We start from the raw sequence: 14,522 nt of genomic DNA, 5'->3' as shown, positions 1-14,522 counted from the left end.
TAAATTATTTCACCTAACACTTTTTTCATAATATGTAGTTTGAACGTTATATTGGCAGTGTTTTTATGTATTAAGTATAAATCAATTTTCTTACCAAAGACTTTCTTATTATTCGGGCAACGCCGGGTAGCACAGCTAGTATACCCTAGGACACTTATGCATTCGCGGCATCTAACTTTCGCATTTTCGCGGCAACATCCTCTCGCGAAAATTTCATGAGCGAAACTAAACTATCATAACGAACGAGCGAAAACGCGAAATTAAATGGCTTTGTTCATTGATATTCACAATAAAATCGTCATATTAGAAATGCAGGCAAGTTTCGTGTGTGGTTGGCTCATTGGGCATTTTTTGCTAAACTCATTATAGCTAATACACCGACTGAGCAGCATGACAAAACAAATTAAGATAATAAATTTCTTTGGAAAAGCCTAATCAAATTAGGAAGATGATGATGTTAGTTTAGTCATTGAATTTGTAACTGATGAGGATGAAAGTCTGGTAGGGAAAGTCATAAAATTGAATAATAATTATTGTGGTGATGAACTTTATTACCAACCAAAAGCAATAACCCCGGAGCCATGGCCACCGGCGTGCTATAAATACTTGAATTCTAATATTGGTACCACATAGGTCACTGCGGCAGGGACCTTGATGTCATTGATAGTCCAGGAAACAAATGGCAGCAAGCGATCAAATTGCATTGTTGATCTCGCCTACACATTTCTACCTGCGGTTTACAAATAAAAACTACGTTCTTTTCGGACTATTAGCCGCTACTTTTTTCTGATGATTTGAGCCATGCGGCTTATATAAGAGTGCGGTTAATCTGTGGCTTTTTCTTTCACCGCTAAGGCGCACTAACGGGAATCTCCAATTAGTGCGCTTCTAGCGGTGAAAGAAAATACGAAACAATGCCTCACGGTACTGTCCCGTTAGGCACTAAGTTAAAAAGCGTCGGATAATACGAAACTGTGTCGTTCTGCACTGTTCCGTTTTAAATGGCAAAATTGCTGCCATGTTAAAAAGCACAGTCTTAGTTCTGCGGCCTATACAAAGGTGCGGTTTATGTATTGTTTTATTATCGTTTATTAGAAAATAAAGCAGATGCAGCTTATATAGTGGTGCGTTTTATAGTCCAAAAAGTACGGTAGTCCCAATTTGAAACATATTTCGTACCAGTGAACTGGACCTGAGGAATCTAATGATGTTTGTTCTACTGCATTTATTTTCACATCACTATATTTTCGCACTCATCAGAGCTGCGAAATTAAGTTGCAGCGAAATTTTACACTGTATGCTACTCACGAAACTAAATACTAGCGAAATATAAGTGTCCTAGGGTAATTATATTTTGTATGCAGATATCTTAAGCAAAATAATACTTCTTTAACAGTTGGACCTAAGTAGATATTTTTTCGTTGTTACATTATATATCATTATATTTTATATTATATATAAAAATATTATATATATTTTATTTTTATTATCATTCAACAAAAGTATTCAGTCATATGCTAAAATGTTTTATTGGATTGATTTGCAGGTCATTGATAGAGTAACCACCATGTCAGCCATGTACATGTATCACTGAAGGATACATGTGAAGGGTGTATCAAAGTTTATGGATTATTATGTACCATTAAATATTAGTCGACGATAGATATTTTGTTATTCATTTCGCATGCATACCCATATCAAGAATCTGAAAGGACCATCAAGAAAGGTTTTTTCAACGTTGCTCAGCTAGCGTTAGCCTGTGATCTAAACCACCACTTATTTGCTCTAGCACGCTGGCAGTCCATGAGGTCATCAGGTGTGACAGCAATCTTTTATCGTAACCGCTAACCCTAGCTACAGACGGCTGAACAGATAGAAGCCGCTCTTTTTGATATATATCTATATATTATTTGGCTGGCAATAATTTCATTTCAAACAAATCTTTTCCAAATTATACCATACAAGAATAATAAACAAAAAAAGGCAATAATTGGTCAATCGAATAAAAGTTCTGACATCGAAACGAGAATGACTATTAAAAGGAATGTTGTTTAAAAGGCTAGCAACGATATTTTCAAAAAATTTGTTAGTGGGTCTGCGAAAATACTCTAAAAACTGGAATGTGGCCGCTTGGCACAGGTGTTAGAGTGTCAATTTATCCAAACTGAGTCTAGTGGGTTCGAGCCCCATTGACAACAATCTTTTATCCCAACTTCTACCCTGGCTGCAGATAGACAAACAGACACCAAGTTTACTAAAGTAAGGAATGTTATCACTAATAAGGATATATGCTGACAGGAAGTATGATATAAATATGGTATCATAAGATGAATGAATGTATTCCACCTACATAAGAATACATAAATCTCTGTCTTTAATTAGCCTTAGTTATTGGATCAAGTGTAAACTGCCGGCAGGGCCTGAAGCGGGAGGCCCTTTTTTTGTAGAAAGAAACAAGAGCCAATTAGCGTAATGGATTGATTGCTAGGCATAAAACATATGGATGTGATGAAGATATAGCCTTCAGTCAATATGACTGAGTCAGCCTCATACTCTTTCTAGGTCAAGACACATTGTTTGGCTGTCTGCCAATTACTATGCTCCCATGTCTCAGTTAATCCAAGTTTACGTTGTCCACATGATGGAAGTAAAACAAATCCGTGAGTCAGGCAAGTCTTTACACAAAATTTTTATCAAACACTTGCAAAAGATGTAAACAACACTTTCGAAAAAAATTTCTGTGCAAGCTATTCCATTTAAGCACTTTGCACACTTCACTCATCTTTATTTTGAAAGCGTGCTGCTAAGTGAAACAAGAGTGCATCGATATTACCTCTAGCGTAAAAGTCCTTTTTTTAACAAAGCGCTCATATTAAAACACAACATGCCGATTTCCATTGAAACTCGGTAACTCAATGTGAGCACAACTTCGAAACCGCATCATCCGAAAAATGAAAACAGTTAATATCTCGACGTAAAAATGAGATGTTATTCTTCGATCACAACCCTCTTCCTATTGTGTTGATTTTCTACTAATAATAAACTAGTCTAGTGGATAGTGCTATGGATTAATGAGCGCGAAGTCAGCGGTTCAAACCCCAGCTACGGCATGTCAAAAAGATCATTCAGTAAAAGCTGTTGTATCCCAGGGCACTAATGACAGCTTATCAAAGTGCCTATATATGATATTGTATATATTTATACCAGATAATCTGGACAATTGAATTGGACTATATGCAGTGTAATACAATACACATGCATACAAAAAAGTGAAATTGCTATTAAATTGTCAATAGCAGGGGAGAAACCATAGCATCAAGTGAAAAATATTCTATTGATTGAATACATTTTTCAATATAAGTTGAAAACCTATTGTACCAAAGTTATATATGATAAGCAATAGTCTGCCATATGCACATCCATAAACTTGGAGTTATTCTCTCCATACTGTTTTTAGAAAAGTGCAACTGACATAGTAATTACTCTATTACTAGTTGTGAATGAATCCAACAAAACAGTTTAGCATTCGACAAACGAGTGTGGCAATAATTCGGTCATCGAGTTCTAAAAGCATTAAATTATTCATAAAGATTATGAGTGAGTGTTTTTAATGATGTATTCACTGTCAATGGAACCCACCCAACTCGACTCCAGTTGAATAAGAAACTACTCTAATGTTATTAGAATTGTTAGATATATGCAAGTGGTATTTGAACACTAACACATAATATATCAAGATAGTTTGACAGCTGAAAACTTTCCCGATGTATCTGCCTTGCCTCATCGATACTATCAGTCCTTGGTGCACAGATAAACGCGAAAAGGACATCGCTGACATGACAATATAGCTGAACCAGGCTTTACAAGCATACTCGCTCAATATTTCAATAATGAAGGGACTATCAAGTAAAGAGCACTGCCTCTAGCCTATCAGGAATCTATTAACCTGCAACAGCTGTCAGAAGAGTCACAAATCAATGAGATAGCGTTTCTTGGCAGCTGTTGGGACTGACCGACGAATAGCAGCTCCTTAAGCTCAGCGTAACAATGCGCATAAGCAAATCATAAAGAATATTCATAAAAAGTTTTTGAAAATACTTTTCAAGTTTTCAATAAAACTTACTTCTCATTATAAACAAGTAAATCATAAAGAATATGTATAAAGTTTCATAAAAATCCTTCTTAAAAGTTTCCAGTAATCATTCCTCGTAACAAGTAGTGAGCTATATTTGTTTACTAACAAATCACCTCCATCTAATGCCGGTTTTCATTATGTCACATTTTTCGAGTGTTGATATAGAGATAACTAATTTGGGATAGTTGCCTTTAATTTAACAGAAGATTATTATTAAAATTTATTTTTCTTTTCTCCCGCGTTTTTATGGATTTCAAATAAGTTTTTCAGAGCCTTTTGACGGATAGACGCCGAAAGGAACATGCCAATCGCTTGTTCTACCAAGCGATTGGGATGTGCCAGCTAGTCAGGTGCAGAAATGATACATAAATAGTTTTTTGACTTTTTATAATAATAAATGATTCATTCAAGTCAAAACTGCTTTATAAGTGATTTTTTCTGAATATGGTGTTTTTTCAAATAAAAATCTTTGAGTAGGGTTTTTGGAAGAATTGTCATCAAAAATCCGAATTGAAGTCGGAAAGCCCACTGATTCGTTATTGTAAAATTTATTTAGGTAAAAATAGCTTAATAAACTGTAGTTGCCACCATATTGAATAGAATTTGGTAGTTATTAAAATAGTTAAACCATAACTGCCAGGAACAGCTTTCACTGTTTGTTCGTAGGTAAATCAGACATGCTGATTCTGATTTTGAACTCAAATTAAAGATTGATACACAAACTTTCAAAGTAATTTTGTTTTCGAAGGCTTTTTTACAGCGATTCAATATCGGTGTCGCAATCGACACAACAAGCCCGCCCATAAATATCTGCCATAACCTAGCTTTTTAGGGACCGAAGTTGGGGATGTTTAGTCTGATTTAGAATAATCGAGATAGGTGTCTTAAAACCCATTATTCTCTAAATTCAGCCTTCAAAGTAATCCCAGTTTTTTATGAAAAGTAAATAAGCTATTTAACGTTGCTTGTAGCTTGTTACAGGATGTTTAATAGCCTGAATGTCAAGAAAAATGAGCTCAGAAAAGCGCGATAACAACGCTAGCTTGTGATAAAATCGGGCTTTTTTTTAAATTTGAGTACAAAATCGGAGTCGGCGTATCTGATTTACCTATGAACAAACAATGAAAGTTGTTCATGGCAGTTATTGTTTAACTATTTTAATAGCTACCAAATTCTATTCAATATATATGGTGGCAACTACAGTATATTATATTATATTGTTTAAAAGCTAAAACTGTTAAAGATGTAAATATTTCACAGAACATAAACTATAAAATTAAGTCAGGTCGTTGAGTATTTTTTAAGTTTGATAAGTAATGTTCAAGTCATGGCTTCTACATTATAAAACAGTTCAAGTTGAACAAACACTTTTTACAAGTCGGTATCCTGAAAACAGACTCGTTTTACTGCTAACCAATGAAAAAAGATACTTTTGCCTTAGCTCTAGTTTTCTTATCCCGTGATTCGTTGATAATAATTTCATTAGTTTCTAATGAAAACCTTATTGAATTTCTTGCTAAGGAAGGATTAAAAATAGACCAAGCTACAAAGCTTCTTCTCAGCAATAAGAGTGTTACCCTAAATCTATTTGTTGTTCTATTTATAGCAAATATACGCACTCTATCATGTTCCGTTTACATAGATCATTATGTTTCTTCAGTTACCTCTAAAACAGCACACCTTTGAAAGAGTAAAAAAACTATTTACTTTGATTTCTGTTTCTTTCATTGAGTTAGACGCCTGCATAAGAATACATAAATCTTTGCCTGTTTCTAATTAGCCTTAGTTATTGGATCAAGTGTAATCTGCCGGACAGGGCCTGAAGCGGGAGGCCCTTTATTAAGGCCGGTTCACACTTTGTTAGCGTTTACCTTTCGGCGTTAATCGTCGATTATGTGGACCGTGAACCGATGGCATCAACGAAGCATCGTGGGCATGTCAGGAAAGTTTGCAGCTGTCAGACTTTCCCGATACTTTACCGAGCAGCCTTTCAAATGTGAACTATTTTGGCAATGATAATTCGCGGTCGCTGATAGCGTGGTTTATTCATATCCGTTTATGATAGTCGCTGCAGAACTAGTTTGTGGTTCTAGCACGCAAAAACAAGAAGGTTTTTTCACGATTTAAAATTAAAAAGATAAATGAAAACGCTACGTCACGGAGTATTGCCTGATGCAAACTTGAAGGGGTATGTGATAGTGTGAACATCATTATCAACGATGATCACCGAAGTATTGTGGAATCAACGCTGAGATACAGAAATATAGTGTGAACCGGTCGTTACGCATGGATCAGCATCATCAGCTTCAAAACGCTATTGAGTTCACAAAGAAGTGTGCTATATTCAGTTTTAAAGGAGTTGTGCTCTCGTAAGTGCTTTCACAGCTGATGGAATGTTGTTAATAGGGTCTAAGATTCGGGGACCCCCTTGTACATACAAGATCAGGCTTCAAATTGTTAAACATGAGTGTACAAATTCGAGAAATAGATGAAACGCTTTGGCAACTATACAAGTGTTGCAAGAGTTAGTGTTGTTTACAGCGATTTCTGACACCATGTTTCCATGATGCGCAAATTTGAGCCAGCCCGCAAGTTAATCGCATCATGGAAATGGCATAAACCCGCAAGCTAAGCGAGTTTTGTGAATCGCAAAACTTTATCAAGTCCATCATGGTTGCGAATAATGGAAACGGCACTTGCGAATGGTGCATATTAAAATACCCCACCAGCTATTGAATTTTCAACATTTTCAAAACTTCCGTTCGTCCTTCCTTGATCGAGTTTCACATGTTTGCGTCGCTAACACGTGCGCCGCTAATTGTTAACTTATAGTGTACAATTCTTAACCTTTTTTCAACAAGGTGCCGGAGTCAATCCGCATCATGCGATTGTCCATAGAACAAAATCAATCAACAAACAACAACCACAAAACTCACTTAGCGTCCAGATTTATGCCGTTTCCATGATGTGGTTAACTTGCGAATTGGCTCAAATTTGCGCGTCATAGAAACATAGTGTGAATACTATAGAACTAGCATGCTGTGGAAGCACAATAGATGCCATCAATGAAACAATATTTGTTTACTAAGGGCATGCTTTGATTCTCTATGGGTCCCCTCAGAGCACATGTGACAGAATATCACGAGTTGCGTTACATAATAAGCAGTTGTTTTGTCTTGTACATTTCCTTAAATGCCGAGTTATCTTCCACATGCCGTTTTCAGCAACAGGCGACTGCTACAGTAACTAATTTATCAATTATCTGCGAACAAGTATTATAAAAAATTATTAGCAGGCAGCGAATGTGCTTCAATAAGACAACCAATCTATTACCACAGCCATAGAGCAAGCAGTCAACTATCGCATTGTACAACCATCAAAGTATCTATAACGATGGCTCCAGCCTCGTTCCCTCTGTATCGCTGTATGTCTGCGTTATTTTTTCGGCATTCATCGTCGACTATGTCCACGAGAGCATCAACGAAGCAATACATACATACATACAAGCATACAATGAAGCATCATGGATACGTTGGCAACGTTTGCAGCTGTCAAACTTTCCCGATACTTTGTCACGCATCGACAACAGCCCGTACAGTGCGCCCATTTTGGGGATAGTAATTCACGGTCGGTCGCAAATAGCATGATTTATTTTGTTTATGATAGTTTCTGCGCGACTAGTAATTCATTTAAGATCGTAAAAAAGAGATTTTTCACTCAAAATTAAAAAGAAAAATCAAAACACTTCGTCATAAAGTATTCGCTGATGCAAATGTGGATGGGTTTATAATAGTGTGAACGCTGTTATCATCGACGATCACCGAAGTATTTTGGCTTCAACGCCGAGATACGGCGATATAATGTGAACCAGCCTATAGTCACAGATTCTTTTGTCACATTGCCACACATGTGCTGAATTATTGTCAATAGAACCTACCTGTATTATTATGAACATCAAGCAATGCAAAACTGGCGAAACTGTCATAAAATTGTGAAACTATGCGATTAAAATCTGAACGTTTCAAATGTGCTCCCGTTGTCTAATCCTATGAGTAACGAATACGTAACCACCCTTAGCAACAAATTACACTCAGACAGCAAAGGTCATAAAGGAGCAGCAGTCTGTTTGCAGGTGCGCTGACGAATAGAAAGTTATGTAACTAGTGACTAATTAGTTTTTGATACAGGCAGACTTACTAGTAACCTAGTTTTGTTTGTTGCCACTTCTTGACTACTTATAGATCAACTTGCATAAAATTCTAGCAGATTTTACCAGAAAGTATCGGTATTTTGCTATTAATGGCAATTACCTTAGTGTTCAAGGTAATCTGATTGCCAGGATGTTTCCAGATTAAAATTGACAGAACTTGATCAATTCCACTAAGATAGGACCTCCCTCAATATGTGAGGAAGGTTCTCTCTTAGTGGAATTAAGGATTATTATTATTATTAAGTTTATTCTGCAAAAAAGAGAGAAAAACATTGTAGGTGTCTCAAAAAAAAGAAAGATATATATGCAGGAGATTTCCTCGAACATGGCAGAACAGATTTGGGCTAAACATGATAACGATCTTCACAAATTTTTGCTTTAATATTATAGCCTATAACATGATATATATTATATACATTATATAATATATATAAAGTATAATATAATGTATATATAATATGTATTAAATATAATAATATAATGTATATACATGTATATTGCAAAGAATATTATAGTATATTTTATTGTATTAGCGTAAAGTAAATTATGCGTATAGAAAGAAAAAGATCTTTTTACATAAAGCTGACCAACATTGTGAATTGGCAAAGTGTTGGTATCTGGTATGAAGTGTGGTGTTTTCATCACACTTCATACCAGGGTGAAAATGAAGGTGAAAATGTAATGGATGGTCAGGCATTTTCGACATACGGTTTGAGTATTTTAAACAGACAAATATCTAATAACGCATTTAGCTCCTCAGCATTACGAGCATTTAGAAGCTGGTCATAACTGTCCATAATCATCAATCAATCAATCATCACAATCATCACAGTACATCAAATGTTATTGTTACACTGTGACGTCTGTCCTCCCACTCCTCGCGGTTCTTGCTTAGCTCTGTCTAGACAGCCAATGTTAAAGATAGACAAACAAATATACCATCTGCAGTTTTCGTTTTTTATTTCTCAGTTCTTTCTTATTTTGGTGTGTACTTTTTCTATTTATTATGTAGTAATATAACTTTAACATCTATTTGGTACAGGTTTTATCTATTACATGTATTTGTAATATATGCGGATGTTGTCCGAGTTTTGTTGGGACCTAAAACGTATTGGGGCATTTATATGGTAAAATGTGTTTATTTTTACTAGACTTACAAAGTGGCTTCTTGGACGAATTAAGTTCGATAGTAGAGGTTCCATTCTACATGAATTGTTACTAGTACATCGCCCGAAACAAAGTAATCTCAAAGCAGCTACACCCTATTATGATAGCAAAGATCTAGCAAACAAAGCATTCTTTAACAAAATACAATACAATATAATTAAGTTTCTTACCTCTCTGAAGTTCTTCACACAATAGTAAACCTTCTGTAGATAGTCCAAAAGCTGGTCTGGTCCAACTACTGCCTTGTATTATCCTAATGAAAACACTCTCGCTTCCTGCCAGACAAAGGGTGAACTAATTATGAATTACACATACGGCCCCAAACCAAATTACCGTAGGCTAATAAACCACAGACAGCTATGTGCTGCCAATGATACCTGCGAAGATAAGCTCTTTATGAGCTTGGAGAATGTGATTAACTATGGTTTGTAATTTCTATGAGCTCAGAGAAGAGCGTGCCAAACATCATTAAGCTACGGTGGATTGATATTTCCTACGGCTGTCGGAGTTGAGAGGGTCAGCACCTGCTCTCAATGGCGTCCAGGATATTGATGTTAGCTTAAAGCACTTTTATGTTGCTCAAATGCATTGCCCATTTTTGTTAGCAACGTTAACACTTTTTGGTGGAAGTTTTTAGAACCAATATAATTTTTTTGATGATTTATAAAAACAGAAAAAAACTTTTAAATGTTTATCTTTTTAAATTGTTTTGCTATTTTTGTAGTAAAGCATTTTGCCTCTGCTATTCGACAAAGGATTTTTCACGAAGTGTGACCTAATTCAACAAACCTATTCTTTCAATTCATCTGCTGCTATTTTGGGCATGCATGCAGAAGAACTGCTTGCTAATGTGCATATTGTATTAGTAAAGGTTGATTAGCAAAAGTATTATAACGGTGCATTCTGCAGCAAATCGTCTTTTTAATGAGTTGAAAACTTGTTGAGCGCAACCTTGCCTCAGGTTTCATTTCAGTACATCATAGGCAATTTTTTTATCAGACTAAATAGTCTTCTGAAGAAGAATTTGCCCAGTTTTCTCCCCTACTCCCTTTTCTCTGTCTCTCTTCTTTCTCTTTGTCTCTCTATTTTTATCTCTCGTCCTCCTCCTCATTCCCTCTCTCTCCCACTCTCCTCTCTCACTATCTATCTCTTTCCCACTTTCTATCTCTTCCTCTCACTGTCTCTCTCCCTTTCTCTCTCTCTCTCTCTCTCTCTCTCTCTATTTCTCTTCTTCACTCTCTTTCCCTCTCTCTCTCTCTATCTATTTCTCTTCTTCACTCTCTTTCCCTCTCTCTCTCTCTTTCCCTCTCTCTCTCTCTCTCTTTCTCTCTCTCTCTCTCTATCTATTTCTCTTCTTCACTCTCTTTCCCTCTCTCTCTCTCTCTCTCTCTCTCTCTCTCTCTCTCTCTCTCTCTCCCTCTCTCTCTCTCTCTCTCTCTCTCTTTCTCTCTCCCTCTCTCTCTATCTATTTCTCTTCTTCACTCTCTTTCCCTCTCTCCCTCTCTCTCCCTCTCTCTCTCTCCCTCTCTCTCTCTTTCTCTCTCCCTCTCTCTCTATCTATTTCTCTTCTTCACTCTCTTTCCCTCTCTCCCTCTCTCTCCCTCTCTCTCTCTCCCTCTCTCTCTCTTTCTCTCTCCCTCTCTCTCTATCTATTTCTCTTCTTCACTCTCTTTCCCTCTCTTTCTCTCTCTCCCTCTCTCTCTCTCCCTCTCTCTCCCTCTCTCTCTCTCCCTCTCTCTCTCTCTCTCTCTCTCTTTCTCTCTCTCTCTCTCTCTATCTATTTCTCTTCTTCACTCTCTTTCCCTCTCTCCCTCTCTCTCTCTCTCTCTCTCTCTCTCCCTCTCTCTCTCCCTCTCTCTCTCTCCCTCTCTCTCTCTATCTATTTCTCTTCTTCACTCTCTTTCCCTCTCTCCCTCTCTCTCTCCCTCTCTCTCCCTCTCTTTACCTCTCTCCCTCTCTCTTCCTCTCTCTCCCTCTCTCTCCCTCTCTCTCCCCTCTCTCTCCCTCTCTCTCCCCTCTCTCTCCCTCTCTCTCCCCTCTCTTTCCCTCTCTCTCCCTCTCTCTCCCTCTCTATCCCCTCTCTCTCCCTCTCTCTCCCCTCTCTCTCCCTCTCCCTCTCTCTCCCACTCTCTCCCTCTTTCCCTCTCTCTTCTTCTCTCTCCTATTTTCTCCTCCCTCTTTGTTTGCGTCGAATACAAAGCATGTTTACAAAAAGCTAATTTCAGCAATTATTAGTTATACAAAGTTTGTGTGAATCAGCTAATAGACCATTTAGTAGAGGTCTAAAAAACAGCCCCATTACTCACATGTACACAAACCGTATACTTTAAATGGCACACTCTATGACAAGGGTGTATTTACTACACTTAACCTTTAAGAAATAACCTTTATAGCTACAGTGTATACTCTATAGCTAGCATAAACAGCATAATATAATAATAACAATAATAAATACTAATACTAACATACTATAACATAATATTATGCTGTTATAAATATATAACTATAAATAATACAATTATTACATTAATATAAATTATTTATATAACATAAGTAGTATATGTTATATTATAACATATGTTATAATATTTATATAACATTTGCTACATCATAAAATTTATCACTATAGATTATTATAATATAAATACATTATAATAATCTAATATGTAATATATTTATATATTATAATATTATAATATGTTATAGTTTGGAAGAGAACAATCTAAACAAGCAAGGTAAATGACAAGGAAGTTATACTGAAAGGAAAATGCTGAGGCCTTCCTCAAACATGGCAGAACAGATTTGGGCTAACCATGAGAAGGATCTTCACAAATTTGTGCTTTAATATTATATAACAAAATATATATTATATGCATTATATAATATATATAATGTTATATCATGTGTATAATATGATGTATATTTATTAAATACAATATGCATAATCGTATAATGTGTATACATTGTGATGTATATTATAATATAATGTATATATATAATAATATAATGTATATATATCATAATACAGTGTATATATATTACAATATAGTTTATACGAAGTATATAATATATTATAATATAATGTATATATATTATAATATAGTGTATATATATTAGAATATAGTTTATACCAGGTATATAATATATTATAATATAATATATATATTATAATATAGTGTATATATATTAGAATATAGTTTATACCAGGTATATAATATATTATAATATAATGTATATATATTATAATATAGTGTATATATATTAGAATATAGTTTATACCAGGTATATAGTATATTATAATATAATGTATATATATTATAATATATTGTAGGTATATTATAATATATTATAATGTATTAATATTATAATATGATGTATATATATTATAAACATCATGTTATATATAGTAAGCCTGGCATTTCATTTTCAATCTGATTGTGAAGATCTATACACAAAATGTGTGTAGATTTTCAACGCAAACTGCTACAATTATTTCATGACAACAATCCATGAGGACAATTGTCTTTAATGCACACAAAAGCGAGTTTATGGGTTTGTTATTAGATGGGTGTTTAAAAAGCTGGTTCTCAGGAACCAGTTTGAAAACATAGTTTAAAAAACAAAATATCTTTAGTGACATAGCGGAAGTCACAAAGCATACGTGTGTGCAGTTTGGACAAACTTGATCTGCAAATGTGGTAACACATAGCATTTATGCAGACTAACAGACAGACATGATATAACACACAATAATTATAAAGGGGAATTTATTAACAAAGGTTTGATTTATTTTCATAGTTTTTATATAGTTTTACTTATTTCTAGAAATAAAGCAAAAATGAAAATTTTAGAAATGTCCATATTCTTACCGCAGGTTTACACAAAATTTTTGTGTGTTTGACTGTCTTCAGTGTGGAACTTCATTAAGTTGTTAAAACATAGAAATAACTGATGGATACACAAGAATTGTGATGAAAATCTTAAATATCCTTTTGGAGTTATCACCTCTATATTCATCTATAGATATGACGTTTCATGTGTTTATTTCTGGCTTAGGTTAAATTTATACTAAGAGCGCTTTTGCTTTGTCAAACTACCTACATCAAACATGCAAACAAACCTTTTAACTTTCATTCCTTCTTATTAGTAATTATATTAACACTAATCAATATTATAATAGTGATTATTATATTATTAATATTATTATATTATACATCATAATATACATTATAGACATGACAAAACAGAATGGTATAAATTTTGTGTCCAAATATACACATTGTTTTTTTTTAAACATGAAAAACATGTTTCTACAAAAATGAAATACAAACTTGCTTAGTGTAGTTTTGCTTTTGGAACAAAGTAATATTTTTATAATAAAAAATGCTACCATATAGCTAGCAGTTGCAAAAACTTCAAAGCTTCTAACAGTAAATTTTTAGACATACCTTTTTAAAACATTTAAAACCAATATTGCGTAACATTTTGTTAACTGATGCTTTAGTAAATTTAAATCATAACGTACAACCTTCTAATTCCCCTACTTGATACCCAAATAGGCAATCATAAAAAAAACTGAAGTGGAAATGAACTGGTAATATGACATGTATTGAAAGGTAGATAAGCTGTTGCTTACTGCAATGTCAAGGCCATGTCTGAATTAAACAGCAAAGTTTTAAAGACGTTCGTTAAAGATGTCCAATCAAATTTCTACATGCTTTGTGCACCCTATACGATTTTTCACCTTACGAAGTTGAACATGGTGAAGTTTTCACCTCATCATACGACTTTTATTTCACCATAAGAATTCAACAAAATTTTTTGTCCGAGTTCAATTTTGGCAGTCGGTGTGCTTATTATGCATATCGAAATAACGAAAACACCGAAAACATTTTCGCAACATTTAGAAGAGACACGATGACCGACTTATCTCAGGTCAGCATTTCACGTGGGAATTTTTTTGAAAAGTACATAAGTGAGAGCGAATATTCATTTTTAGCATTATACTCC

At 34.8% G+C, this 14,522-nt stretch overlaps 1 protein-coding gene across 2 annotated transcripts in view; it reads right to left on the bottom strand.

The window, feature by feature from the left end:
- LOC137398464 (innexin unc-9-like) overlaps positions 1 to 9,766 on the bottom strand; it is a 59,194-nt gene extending 49,428 nt beyond the window's left edge. For both annotated transcript variants that reach the window (XM_068084582.1, XM_068084580.1), the window contains exon 1: positions 9,683 to 9,766. The gene's annotated coding sequence lies outside the window, so the exon portion shown is untranslated. The remainder of the gene's footprint in view (positions 1 to 9,682) is intronic.
- Between the last annotated feature and the right edge of the window lie 4,756 nt (positions 9,767 to 14,522).

The sequence above is a fragment of the Watersipora subatra genome, chromosome 6 (assembly GCF_963576615.1).
Source record: "Watersipora subatra chromosome 6, tzWatSuba1.1, whole genome shotgun sequence".
NCBI lineage: Eukaryota > Metazoa > Bryozoa > Gymnolaemata > Cheilostomatida > Watersiporidae > Watersipora > Watersipora subatra.
The sequence above is the reverse complement of the archived record's forward strand: the minus strand, read 5'-3'. Positions and strand labels throughout refer to the sequence as shown.